The 15,018-nt window shown below is 36.7% G+C and overlaps 1 pseudogene; it reads left to right on the plus strand.

Annotated features, from left to right (window-relative positions):
• The first annotated feature begins 2,062 nt into the window (after window positions 1–2,062).
• The window catches only part of LOC133101704 (serine/threonine-protein phosphatase 4 catalytic subunit-like), an 89,940-nt pseudogene continuing 76,984 nt past the window's right edge, over window positions 2,063–15,018 (plus strand).

The raw sequence follows: 15,018 nt of genomic DNA on the forward strand, positions 1-15,018 counted from the left end.
GTCAATTTCCCAGTCCTTATGATTTGGGGATAATAAATATTTGGAAATTATCTGGACAAAGAGATAGAAGTTACTTAATTTACAGTGATTAAATTGAAGCTATTTAATTAACCCTTTTCCCTTTGAAACACAAATAGCTGATATAACAGGTTCACATTCAGATGCTGTAAAGCAGAAAGATTCATTTTCTTTTTCTTCTTCTTCTTTTTTTTTTAATGAGAAGCCAAAGCACTGGATGATTCATATATCTAGGAAAATATTCCTATAGGCATTTTCATCTCTGAATATACATTCACCTTTAAAAGTATGTTTTTAATAAAAAGTAAGACTGTGCATTTATTTTATGATGTTTCTTGGTGAATGATCTGCAGATTTTTTTTTTTTTATTAATTCTATCTGCAGGGCCCACTCTAAGCAAACACATGTCATACAGAAGCTGGTCTGTCCTTTTCTATAACAGGTTCTAATCAATCCCAGCAATAAGCAAAGGAGAGATCATGATTATGCTATGACTGAAGAGATATCAGGATGGGATACAATGAACTTCCTGACATACTGAACTGCTAATGGAAATTCTACCATTAGACCTTCATCCTTTTGACAAGCCATTTATGTCCCTGTTACAATGCAAGCAGCCTTGTCCTGGGAGGGAAATATTTATTATGTCTTTCTTAGTAAACAACATTTTGATTGAGCGAAAGTTCAAAAAGCATGCCACAGAGTGAAAGAGGATATTTCTTATATATTCAATAAATGGCTCATATGTAGAATGAATACATATCCTAAAAATGATTAAGAAAACAGTAGATAACCCAACAGAAAAACAGACGAATGACTTGGATAGACATTTACAATACAGGCTGCTCTCATCATGCCCATCACAGCTTAGCAGGAAACCTTCAAAAGGATTAAACTTGTTTCTGAGTGAATAACTGAGTCCCAGGAAAAAAACCCCAAAATAATTAGAGAAATGCAAAAATATCCAGCACTTAACAAGTTAAAATTCACACTACCTAGCATTCAATAATAATAAAAAAAAGATTACCAAGTGTGCAAAGAAGCAGAAAAATATCCAGAATGCAGACAAAATTAGTCAATAGAAACAGACCCCCAAATTACTCAGATGATAGAATTAGTAAAAACCAATATTAAAACTACTCTTATAACTACATTTCATGGTTATGAAGGTAGAAAAAGACATGAGTATGTTAATAAGAGATATGGAAAATAAAATAAAAATGAACAAAATAGAAATTACAAAATTCTAAACAGAAAAAATTTCAGGGAACAAAAATAAACCAGATGGAATTAACAGGAAATTAGATGTTGCAGAAGAAACAGAAAACGTGAAGATGTAGCAATAAACTGTGCAGTATTAAACACAGAAAGAAATAAGAAAAAAAAAATAGATCATCAGTGAGCTATGGGGCAACTTCAGACAGCTTAACATATATGTAATCAGAGTCCCTGAGGGAGAAGAGAGAGAGGGAAGCCAGAAAAAATATTTAATGAAATAGTGGCCAAAATTTCTCAAATTAAATAAAAATAATGAACCCACAGTTCATGAAGTACAACAAAGTCCACCACAAGAAATATGAAGAAATAGAACCAAGACACATCAAATGACTTAAAACCAGAGAAACAGAAAAATCTTAGAAGCAGCTAAAGGAGAAAAAAAGGAACATGTACATGGGAACAAAGATATCAGTGGTTGTTCTGGGGGAAGGGGAGAAAAGGAGGGACAGAATGGAGCAGGTAAAAAGGGGTATGAGGAAACTTTTAGGGGTGATGGATATGTTAATTACCTTGATCGCAATGATGGTTTCACAGGCATATACATTTATCAAAATGTATCAAATTATATATTTCAAATATGTGCAGTTTATTGTATGTCAATAATACCTTAATAAGGCTGTTCATAACTTCATAATGACATACTGCTATGGCCACAAAAATAGATAAAATCAAAAAGCAGGCAGTACCAAGTATTAGCAAAAGTGAAATTTTCACACACAGTTATGAGAGGATAATGCGATAAACAACTTTGGAAAATTCTTTGACGATGCCTCCTAAAGCTGAACTTGTACACGATGTGCCAGCAGTTATATTCCTAAGTATGTAGACAGGAGAAATACCTGCATGCTTACCAAATTATATGCACAAGTAACATTGCTAGTAATAACCCGCTCTGGAAAATCTCAAAGTCCAACAAGATTAGAGTGAAGTATGGTATATTCATAAGATAGAAAACTATAAAAAAGAAGGAAAAACTGCTAAACAACCACGTGGATGAATCTCAGAGGCATAATGTTTAGCAGTCCCAAAGAGTATATATCACATGATCCCAACCATATAAAGTTCAAAATAGGCAAAACTAATTAGGTATTAGAAGTCATGATGCACAGGACTTCCCTGGTGGTCCAGTGGCAAAGAATCCACCTTCCAATGCAGGGGACCTGGGTTCGATCCCTGGTCGGGGAAAAGATCCCACATGCCTCAGGACAACTAAGCCTGCTCACCACAACTACCAAACTCGGGTGCCTCAATGAGAGAGCCCGTGTGCTGCAAACTACAGAGCCCACACGCTCTGGAGCCCGAGTGCCACAACTAGAGAAGAGAAAATCCACAGGCCACAACTAGAGAGAAGCCAGTGCGCCACAATGAAGACCTGACGCAGCCAAAAAAAATAAATAAATAAATATTAAGAAAAAAAGAAGTCATGCTGTGGGTTCCCTTGATGGGAGGAAGTGACTGGGAGGGGACATTAGGGGGCAGTTGTGGTGCTAATAATGTTATATTTCTTGATCTGGATGCTGGTAACTCACGTGTTCGTTTGTAAACATTCTTCAAGTTGTACATCTTGCATGTTTCTCTGTATATATATCATAGTTCAAAATATATATACTTTCATAAATATAGTTTGGGGTAAAAGAGAAACAATGATATATGTATAAATGTAAATATATATAAATATACAACATTGTTTATGTGAATGAAAATACATGCATACAAAAAAGTAATATACATTTATAAAAGAGCCCCAATACATTAAACATTTAAAAATTTTTGTCTATGGTGGGGAGATGAAAGAGAGTGGGGAATGGAGATAAAAAGGGGTGGAGGGAAGGAAGGAAGGATAGAAGGAAGGGATTTAACTATGGTTTGTCTCCTTATGAAAAATAATTGCTTATATTTATAAAATGCACTGCTGAGTATGAAGTCATATGTGCCAGCCATTCTTAGTTTTTTGGGCTCAAATCTATCTTTACCTAAACCTCTATGCCTGCTACACTCCTCCCATCCAATCTTTTTACTAACATCCTTCCTATTAACAATAACAAAAAAAGTCAACATTAATTAATTATTTGGTGGTAAATTAGATAATAGGTATAGTTTCCAACACACTTTAAAGGAGTCCTCCAACTAAGACGGCAGTATCCCTAGAATTTCCATATATTTAATTATATCACTGTGCTCAAAACCCATGCTTTCATACCCATTTTTAATAAAATGCTGGAGCTACCACAAGTCTCTCAACTTAGTATTTCTTTTAATAGGCAGCCCACTAATTAGGAAAACCTAAAGAGAATTTCAAATTCCTGAAGAAAGTTTAACTGTGAGCCACTTAAAATCTATAAAATGTACAATGAGAAAAAGGGCTCATAAATCCTAAATCTAAATGGAAATTTCCAAATGAGGAGAATGGAAATATTTATAACCCCTTACATCTCTAAAATATTCTTAAATGTTCAGACGTGGAAGATTTAGTTGTAATTTCTACTTTATTCTCTCCTTTCCCTACGATTCAGCTTCAGGAATGAATGGATAAAGGAGATGTAAGATTTCAGCCATGACAGAGAAGGAAATCCTGCCATGTAAGACATCATGGATGGACCTTGAGGGCATTATGCTAAATGAAACAAGTCAGACAGACAAAGACAAATACTGTATGATCTCACATGTGGAATATAAAAACGCGAACTCATAGAAACAAGTGTAGAAAGGTGGTTACCAAGGGTTAGGTGATGGGGGGCAGGGGGGATGGTGAGATGTTGGTCAAATGGTACAAACTTCCAGTTATAAGACACATAAGTCCTGGGGATCTAATGTACAGCATGGTGACTATAATTAACAACATTGTATTATATGTTTAAGAGAATAGATCTTAAATATCCTCACCCAAAAAAGATATGATAATTATGTGGCATGATGGAGGTGTCAGAGCTAATGCTATGGTGGGAATCATTTTATAATATATAAGTGTATCAAATCAACACATTGTACACCCTAAATTTATACAATGTTGTATGTCAATTATATCTCCATAAAGCTGGAAAAAATTAGGAAAACCTAGATACAAATAGATAAATAGATAATATGTGATACATTTATATGATGGCAGATTATACAGCCCTTAAAAAGATTAAACTGTAAAAAATAAAATATTATGGATTATCAACTAGAACAGTGAACAGGAAGCTAGAGTCAAATAATGATAGAAATTTTTGCTACGTAGAAATTCAGCTGTGAATTTTTTTTTTTTTAAATTGCTGCATTTTGTTGACCCTCTAAAGGTGTTCTTTCTTTTTTTTTTTTTTTTTTTATAAATTTATTTATTTATTTTTGGCTGTGTTGGGTCTTCGTTTCTGTGCGAGGGCTTTCTCCAGTTGCGGCGAGTGGGGGCCACTCTTCATCGCGGTGCGCGGGCCTCTCACTGTCGCGGCCTCTCTTGTTGCGGAGCACAGGCTCCAGACGCGCAGGCTCAGTAGTTATGGTTCACAGGCCTAGCCGCTCCGCGGCATGTGGGATCTTTCCGGACCGGGGCACGAACCCGTGTCCCCTGCATTGGCAGGCGGATTCCTAACCACTGCGCCACCAGGGAAGCCCTGTGAATTTTTTTATTATGAGCATCATATTAGAGTAAAAATGCTTACAAGAAGAAACTATTATATCAAAGTTTGAAACAAGTGAGAGCAGGCTGATACACTCTGACAGAATCAGATTACGTATTACAATATCTTTACTCCCCTAAGGAAAGACGAGAAGTAATTTTAAAGTGTTTGTGCAGAGTTCAATGGGAAATTTAACTCTCTAGTAATAGATTTTTATAATGGAAAAACATTTTATTAAACTACTTGCAGTGTTTACTGCCAGGCATGTAATATATGTTTAATAGTATAAAATCAGCTTAAATTTGTGTAGTACAACATTCCAGTATGTAGAAAATATAGATGTTTCTGCCTTTGAATCTAATCCCCCTGTATAGATATCTGCCATCTACTCAGGCTTTAGATGTCAAGTGTAACTATTTCAAATTTGTTAAAATGAAAGTTTACCTAGTGGTGAAGGAGGCAATTTTGTCACTTTTCTTCCTTGTCACTGATAATTAAAAGCTAAACTTCTTGCAAAATGATACTTTAAAAATGACTTCCTTACCCCCACACGTAACACTTATTAATTCATCTCAGGACAATTCATAATTTTATATGAGCTCCAAACCCTAGCTGTTACAGATGTAATAACAGCATAAAAACCTATGCTTTAAGCAGTGTGTAGCAAAGCACAATTGTTCTCTCTTTGGCATTTGCTCCTTACCTTATACATCTCCTAATCCTTGGTGTGCACATTGAAAATGTCACCGTGAAACTAATCATGTTTTCACATTTGAACCAGACAAATCTTGTTTATTTGCCTGAATCTCACATCTTTGGGAAATTCCAAACTTCAGAAAGTTTCTTAGATTTGTATTGTGTCTAGAAAAATAAGACAAAAACACATAAACTCATCCTGGTAGAAACAGCTTTCTATTAGAAAGTCAGAATATTTTCTGGTAGTCTAGCAAGAATTCTTTAAAGTAAACATACTTTCCCCACATATTGCAAAAAATTATTAGACTTTGGTTAGGTTGTTCTTTTGTTGGAGTGTGATAACATATCAAGGAATTAAGGTCTCTGAAGGCAGAGCAATAAGAAAACTCATTAGTAAAGAAAGATCGATACATACTGACACTCTCCTATGAGGACGTTATGAGAATGAAGATGGAAAAACAAATTTAGGATCTAACCATCAATCTCCTTCATCATTGCACATTCAGATCTAGCCAAGACGACAAGAGAAGGGCTGTGTTCATCTTCTCTTACTTCTGATGTTATGAGCATAGTTCACTTTTACGCTGTAATGTATAGTTGAGTGCTAATTTATTCCCTCTCTAAAGAACCTAATTTACATCATGATTATTTGTTATGCTCTAAAGATAGATAATTGTTCTCACCTTTTCCCTCCCTTAACTCAGCTTTTTAATACCTTTTCTAGAGTCTGCATATATGATTTTGTCATTGAAAAAAATACTCTTTCAGGAAATCGTCTATATAATTTGCAAGTTAAAGTACATAAAACCTGTGTTACTATTAGAATTTATAGAATTATTTTGCCTGTATTTGACTGGCATAAATTTTGCCAACATTTATTGACATTGAATGTAGACCATCCCAGAAAAATGGCAAGTGCCCCCTTGGGTCCAGGGCATTGCAGATGATAGATGCCTGCACATGCACACATACACCCTGTTGAAAAAGTTAATCACAATTGTATAAAATTACTTTCCAGAATCAATTTCAAATCTCTGAAATTTTTAATTACCTATTAAACCCTCTTCCTTGCAAACTAGTAATTAGGAAAAGAAGAATGTATATACAATGTGTCATACTTTCTATTTTTAACATTCATTGAAAAACATGGCCAAACTCATTAATTTAAATGAAAGGAAAATTTCCATGCCATTGTTTATTTTCAAAAGAATTCAAAGCCTTCATTTAAATTCAAAAGACAATACAAAATGAAGTTTCACCAATTACATTCACATTTTTACTATAATTTTACTACCTTATTACCCACTTAGGATCATCTATGTGCTTTTTGTTTTCTTGTTACTTACATGAAGCCATTTATCATGGAATATAGTCCTCCACAGTATTTGCTTTGAGACAAGGTATTACATGTGTTCCTGAGATTTAATAGTGGTAGTTTCCACGTGTTTTGGGTGCATTATATTGTAAAGTTAAGAGCATAAGTTCTGAAGTAAAAATGTCAGAGTTTGAATCTTGGCTCCAATACTTATTGGTTATATAGATTTTGGGCAATATCTCTGGGCTTCCATTTCCTTATTTATAAACTGGATAAAATACTGTCTAGATCAAGGTATTTTTTAAGAGGATTAAATGAGTGCATTCGTGTAAAGCACATAGAAAACTATTTAGCATATAGTAAGTTCTCAGTAAAAGTTATATTTTTATCATTTATATATAACATTACATTTTTATTAAATATAATTTTCCTATGTAGGTAGGCATTCCTATGTAGGTAAACAGTTTTTAGAGAGTTAACTTTTTATTGGGGGGAATATTTTGAACAAGAGGTGCAATGTAGGACAGTGAATGTGAACTAATAACAGAACAAAAAAAGAAAAAAGAAATCGCCAAAAAAATTCTGAAGAAGAAATGAATGGAAATCAAGAGAAATGGGGAAGGCTACAGATAAGAAGGGAGAAAAGCTACAAAAAAGACCCAGGATGAAAGACTGAGTAGCAGAGCAAGGGGCCAAAGCAGAGGGAAGGAGGAAGGCAGGGACCCTGAGAGCTGGAGCCAGAGTGGGAGGGGCGCAGACCTGTGTGCACCGCAGCCCACACTGACCTGTGGGGTGGGGAGGGGTGGACCACAGCAAAGGTCTGCAGCCTGGACCAGCAGATCCAGCCGCTGCCATGCTGCAAGATCATCAAGGGGAGAGAAGTCAAGGCCCTGCGCACTAAGGCTGGAGAGCAAAGTGCAGAACCAGGACCTGCCAGTCACAGCACGTGGCTGCAGCCAGGGACAATGCTATGACCTCAGGGAGCTGTTCAGAGAGGGTGGCCACAGCCCTGAGACCAACTACTTCTTCATGGGAGACTTCATGGATCATAGTTTCTATGGCACTGATACAATCCTGCTGCTGGCATTTAAGGTTGGCCATCCTGACCGTATCACCCTGATCCCAGACAACCATGTAGCCTCCAGATTGCCCAGGTCTATGGCTTCTCTACTGAGTGCTGGTGCAATGGCTCCGTCACCATGTAGCACTACTGCTCCGAGATCTTTGACTACCTCAGCCTGTTGGCCATCACTGATGACAAGATCTTTTGTGTGCACAGGGCCTCTCCACCTCCATCTAGGCCCTGGACTAGATGCAGAAGATTGACCAAAAGCAAGACGTGCCCCTTGATGGACTGTGTGTGACCTGCTCTGGTCCGACCCTCAAGACACAACAGGATGGCGTGTGAGCCCTGTGGGAGCGGCTACGTATTTTGCAGTAATGTGGTGACCCAGTTCCATGCAGCCAAGGACACTGACATGATCTGGGCCCACCAACTGGTGACAGGTTATGAATGGCACTTCAGTGAAACTGTGCTCACTCTTCAGTTGTCACCCAACTATTGCTACAACTGTGGGAATGTGGCAGCCATCTTGGAGCTGGATGAGCATCTTCAGGAAGATTTCAGTATATTTGAGGCTGCTCCTGAGGGACATGGGGCATCCCCTTCAAGAAGCCAGTGGCTGGGCTTCCCTGGTGGCGCAGTGGTTGAGAATCTGCCTGCCAATGCAGGGGACACGGGTTCGAGCCCTGGTCTGGGAAGATCCCACATGCCGCGGAGCAACTAGGCCCGTGAGCCACAACTACTGAGCCTGCGCGTCTGGAGCCTGTGCTCCGCAACAAGAGAGGCCGGGATAGTGAGAGGCCCGTGCACCACGATGAAGAGTGGCCCCCGCTTGCCACAACTAGAGAAAGATCTCGCACAGAAACGAAGACCCAACACAGCCAAAAATAAAAAATAAATAAATTAATTAAATAAGTTTAGAAGACTTTAAAAAAAAAAAGAAGTCAGTGGCTGAATACTTCTTGTGAGCCTTTGGGCCCCTGCCCCTTCCAGGCCCTCTGGCCCTCAGACCACTATTGAATCTGCCCTCTTCTCCAGATGGAGGCTGGGTATAGCGCTCCTTTCAAGGGAGCACTTCAAGCACGAGGATTTTCTCTGGAGGGCCTCTGAGCCTCAGATCCAGGCTCCTCCTCTCCTTTCTCCCCACTGGAACCATGAAGTTTCCAATAACGTTTTTGTTTTACTTTTTTTCTTTTTTGTTTGTTTTTAGATCAAAATTTTGAGAAAAATGTGTTGATTGATTAAATTAAAAACAGACAATTTAAAGGAAAATATTAGGTAAATAATAGCTCAGGAGTTATTTAGATACAGAAAATCATAAAAATGTGGCTCTAATGATTACAGTTTAGAAAACACCCTTCTATTCCATACTTCTTTCTTCCTTTTTTTTTTTTAAATTAATTAATTAATTAATTAAAAAAAAATTTTTGGCTGTGTTGGGTCTTCGTTTCTGTGCGAGGACTCTCTCTAGTTGTGGCAAGCGGGGGTCACTCTTCATCGCGGTGCATGGGCCTCTCACTGTCGCGGCCTCTCTTGTTGGGAGCACAGGCTCCAGATGCGCAGACTCAGTAGTTGTGGCTCACAGACCTAGTTGCTCCGTGGCATGTGGGATCTTCCCAGACCAGGGCTCAAACCCGTGTCCCCTGCATTAGCAGGCAGATTCTCAACCACTGTGCCACCAGGGAAGTCCCCATACTTCTTTCTGATCAGGGTCCCTGCTTTAAGTTTCCCTAGCATATAATTTATTCTAGAGTTATTTCTGGTAACCTATGTTATTATATCTCAATCAGTCTATCAGGTGGGTTTATTTAACATTTATGTCACATTAGGGATAAATATTTCAATTATCAGCATCATGATAAACCCTGGTAAGAAGGGGTGCCTGTTACGAGAGATGAAATAAGAGGATCTATACAGTGCTTACATCGACTTACTCGTTCTCATCTTTGCAGCTCATGAAAATGTGTGCGCAATTAAAGAATGAATGATCTCCTTACTTTTGGTACATGTGTGATGTTTGAGTATACAGTTTTATAGATGACTCTGCTTATATGGTGCAGTGTTGAAGTATTTCAGAGCCCCTTCATGAGCAACAAGTTAGTTTCCAACGGCCTATTTTTAAAATCACAAGTGTAACATCAAGATTCTTCTTAAGGTAACTTCAGTACTCAAATCCAATATTCATATCCACCTGCATCCTTTCTCAAAATATAGTTTTTCTAGGCTGGGAGGCTTTGTGACTGCAACAATGCCTTTTAACTCAAGTGCATTTTGTTGGGGGAATCAATGAAATTCTGCTCTGGAGCATACACCGTGGCATACTGGAATTCAGTTTCTGACCTAATTAAGCTCTGAAGCTGGCGGCTGAAGTTTGCACTGCTTTACTGTGATGTTCACTAGTTTGCAGACCTTTGAGATCTATGCTAGAGAATAATTGCATAAAAAATAAGAGAAAGACCATATCCTTACCAAAAAAGAGTTTACCAAGGCTGGCAGGGTGACATGCATATAAATGTTGTAGAAATCGTGTGTACATAGAGAATCCTACGCTTAGGTTATGGATTCAAGAGGAAAATTCTTTATTACTCTACACAAATATAAAGACAATTCTGAGAAAGGACAGCCAGCATAAACCAAAGGAAAGAACAAGAGCCTTGGAATAACACAACCCTAGGCTCACATCTTAACTGGAATTTTAATTTTTCCTAGGATCCTTGTTTTTTCTTCTTTTACAACAAACACTTGATAGAGATAAACTATTACATCTCTGCTTATCCAGAGTGCTGTACGGCATTTCCTCTACTCTCTTATTAGGGCCAGGACAGCTCTGTAAGGCTCTAGGGTTTCTGGAAGGGATTCAGTTCCAACTTCTGCCTCCACATGTTAGAAGAACCATTTCCTACGCCCTTTTGGATGTTAAAACTCTAGTGCCCAAGATGTAGAGGAGGTCCCAACTCTCCTGTAAGCAGCTAAAATGTAAATGTCCTTACCCTTTTGGCTCAGATGTTTTTTTACTTGGTTTCTTCCTTTTGAATTAAACCATGTAATTTAAATGTTTTTCATTTAAATATTTTATTCTACTGATTTTTTTTAAAGTGTTGCGGTAAAAAGCAGAGCATCTGATTAGCTTAGTTTGCCATACTGACAAGCATCTCTGTAAGAGATAGTTTGAGGTCTCTATATTTATAGGTGTATACCTCTGCTTTTAGAATGTTACTGCTGTCTTGTGGTAAGCCTGAAATATACAGTTTCATAGTGAATGTGTGTAATAAATTGGAATCTGTCTGGTTTGAAGTGAATGAACCCATTGCTAGGAAAAGAAATTAAAGCAGTATTTAGACCCAGTTGTTTTTAACGTCACTAAATAATATTGCCTGTACAGACAGTCCCTGATTCATGATGCTTTGGCTTAATGATTTTTTTAACTTTACCGTGGTGTGAAAGTGATACACATTCAGTAGAAAACATACTTTGAATTTTGGATTTTGATTTTTTTTCCTGCACTAGCAGTATGCAGTATGATCCTTTCTTGTGATGCTGGGCAGGGCAGCAGCTGCAGTTTCCAGTTAGCCCCGCAATCACAATGGTAAACAATTGATACACTCACAAACATTCTGTACCCACAGAACCATTTTGTTTTTCACTTTCAGTATAGTATTCAATAAATTACTTGAGATAATCAACACTTTATTATGACATAGGCTTTGTGTTAGGTGATTTTGCCCAACAGTAGGCTAATTTAATTCTGAGCATGTTTGAGGTAGGCTAGGCTAACCTATGATGTTCAGTAGATTAGGTGTATAACATGCATTTTTGACTTACGATGTTTACAACTTATGATATTTTCAACTTACAATGGGCATAAAAGGATGTAACTCTATCATAAATCGAGGGAGATTTGCATTGCATTGATCAATGAGCCTAAGAAATTTACTATAGAATATTAATAAGGAAATATGTGTTCCTTAAACTAAATATTGTCTGGTACAATAAATGATAATTTTGAGGGTGAACATGAAGATGAAGGATCTTTTTTAAAAGCTTCATGAATAAACCAATTTTTGGAAAAAATTATTTTATGATGGAAACACAGATTGGGAAATGCAAAATCGAAAATATATATTTCCAATGATTTTGAAATTCAGTTTGTTACTACAGCATATAATCTATTATTTTCTGGAAAATATTATTATTTTCTGGAAACAAAAATATTATTTTCTGGGAAATTCCTTTCAACACCATAGAAATATAGAATTAGTCATTCTCTAAATAGAACATAGCATTTTTTCTGGTTGTATTTTTCTTGATATTTGTCTGAATTGTTTCACTCTTATCTGTGTTTATTCCATGTCAGTAACATCTGTTTGAAAATGGGAAGACAATCACTTCTGTTTATATCCCAAACAATAGTGAGCTGAATTTATGAACAAATTGACTAACCATTTTGGCATTCATGGGACTACCTACTTCAATATGTTGTATTAACTACCTGTGAGGCTCAGCTTTGATATTGTTAGTAACAATAGAGTTTAATGAAATCTTTACATCCTATTTTTAACTCAAACTTCACAAATTATAGAAGCTCTTTTTTGCATAACAGTTGGGGTTGTAATGACCTGATTGTCTAAATCATATCACAGGTTAGAGAAGGAGCTTTGCACATTCTTCACAAACTTGTGACACCATTTAATGTGTAACTATGCAATTATCCTGTGAATTTAGAATGTGTAGAAGATTGCTGAAGCTCTCAAATATATACTGATTTCTCTCTGCTCCAGGTTAGTTGTATGTATTGATCAAATAATTAAAAATATTTTCAAATATCCACAACATTTAACATCCCGCATGCCGCAACTAAAGATTCCACATGCCACAACGAAGATCGAAGATCCTGCGTGCCGCAACTAAGACCTGGTGCAGCCAAATAAATAAATAAATATTTTAAAAAGGAAATTATTTTTTTAAAAAACTTGACTTCAGAGTAATACATATCATTTAAAAGTAATACACTAATTGTGACTTGCATGGTTATGGTTGTGTTTTTCTAGTAATGGCAGTTGGTTGTACTAATGCCACCACATTCCTTGCTGTATTTGTGACCAATGGTGTGCATTTGTAAGGCAGAGTTGTCCTAGTTAGTAGATATGGAAGTGTTTGCTTCTTGAGATACTAACTAGCTCTTAAGGCAATTTTAACCTGCTGTGTGTATTTGTTTGCCAAAAGAGTACTCTAAAATTCACCTTACTCACCAACTGAGTCAATGAGCACATAAATCCCCATACCTTATTAACTATGGAAGATAGAAGTTTAAATTGCTCTGTTTTCAGTGTCTGCATGTACCCGGTGCAGGCATAGAAATGTATTGGAAACATAACCCAGAAATTTATATTCTCAGTTTTGTCATTGATAGTTACCTCATTCCATTTTATTTGAATTTGTGCTTGTATAAAATGGGAATCTGGTTTAGAATGTGGAATAAGGTCATCTGAATGTTAATGTTCTGGCTGCCTTGTCCCCATTTTTACTTGGGGACCATAGGAGGTCATGGATGGGACTGATGGGCTGCAGGTGTGTTATAGACTGGTTCTCTCAAGGCAAGAAGACAGTCAGGTCCAAACACAAACCAAGTTCAAGAACCAGGAAGTTCAGCCCTGAGGTTAGGTTTCCAAACAAATGGATAACCTAAAGATGCAAAATTCAAATGAAACAATGGAGAAAGAGCTTAATGTTAGAAAACGGACCAAGAGTAGATTATGGACACTTCAAAAGCTGGCAGGCATCTATCTTAAGTTTTCATTCAGATGTTGGCTTATGGAAGAGTAAGGACATATTTTGGGCCAAAAGTATCAGTGGGGAAAAGACACTGACTGTAAAATACTAAGCTTCTGATAAATAAAAAGACACTAGATTTCAAACTAAAAAGCCCCAAATGAGACATTCTTCACTACTTCTTTTAGTTATGACCATAGATAATTTTCATAGGTTATTTGTACTATAGTGTCTGTAATTCTAAAGCCAAAATAATAAAATAACTTCTTTAACATGTGACAATAAAACTAGGATAATGTAATTAGTCTATAACAGTGCTCAGCAAATTATTTTTAGCTATTTATTTGTAATATTTTTATTTCTCAAATTGTCAGGTTTTTACATACAACAATAAAGGTGTTAAGCACATATATTACTTTAATCAATTAGTGAAGTAAAATTTTTCCTGTAACCTAATGAGAATAGAATTTGACCATAATTATATTGACTTTTCCATCATTGCATCCTTTAGTTTAGGGCAGTGGTTCTCGACTTTGATGAATAGAATTACTATGTGAGCTTTTAAAAAGTATCCATGACCAAGTACTACACCAGAATAATAAATTCAGATCTTGGGATGAGACGCAGTCATTAGTATTTTTTTAAAGCTCCACAGGTGTTTTCAATAAGGGTTGACAACTACATTTAGGGACACTAACTGATTAACCCAGTTGATAATCTACTTGTCTTAGCTGGGCTGGTCTACCACAGTTTTGTCAACAATGTCTTCTGAAAAAAAATCATCTACTGAGGGATAAGAATCAGGAAAAGACAGCTCTAATCCTTTGAAATTCACTTTGGAAAATGTTATGCCAATCTGATGTTGCCAAACCTCATGAGGCATCCAAGATTGGAAAATTCTTCTGATATTAAATTAAAACTGCATTCTTTTCTCATTTTTGGAAAAGGAGCTTAGAAATTACTCATGTAGCATATAGTTTACCACAAAACTCTAGCAAAAATTCAGCCAAGCTATGCAAAGAAGAATTCTTAATCTACACACATTTTTCTAGAGACATAAAATATTTTTAGAGTACTCTTTCGGCAAACAAATACACGGCATCGATATACAGCCATCTTCTACTTTCTGTACACAGACAACATTCAAATAGATCCATTCTCTACCTTTCAATCCAGGCAGAAACTCTGTGTGATGAAGCACATGGCTGCCTATAAATTATGAGCATAGTATGCATATGCTATTGCTTAATCACCAGAAGACTTGCTCTGGTCTTTGAACACCA

The sequence above is a fragment of the Eubalaena glacialis genome, chromosome 11 (assembly GCF_028564815.1).
Source record: "Eubalaena glacialis isolate mEubGla1 chromosome 11, mEubGla1.1.hap2.+ XY, whole genome shotgun sequence".
Lineage (NCBI taxonomy): Eukaryota > Metazoa > Chordata > Mammalia > Artiodactyla > Balaenidae > Eubalaena > Eubalaena glacialis.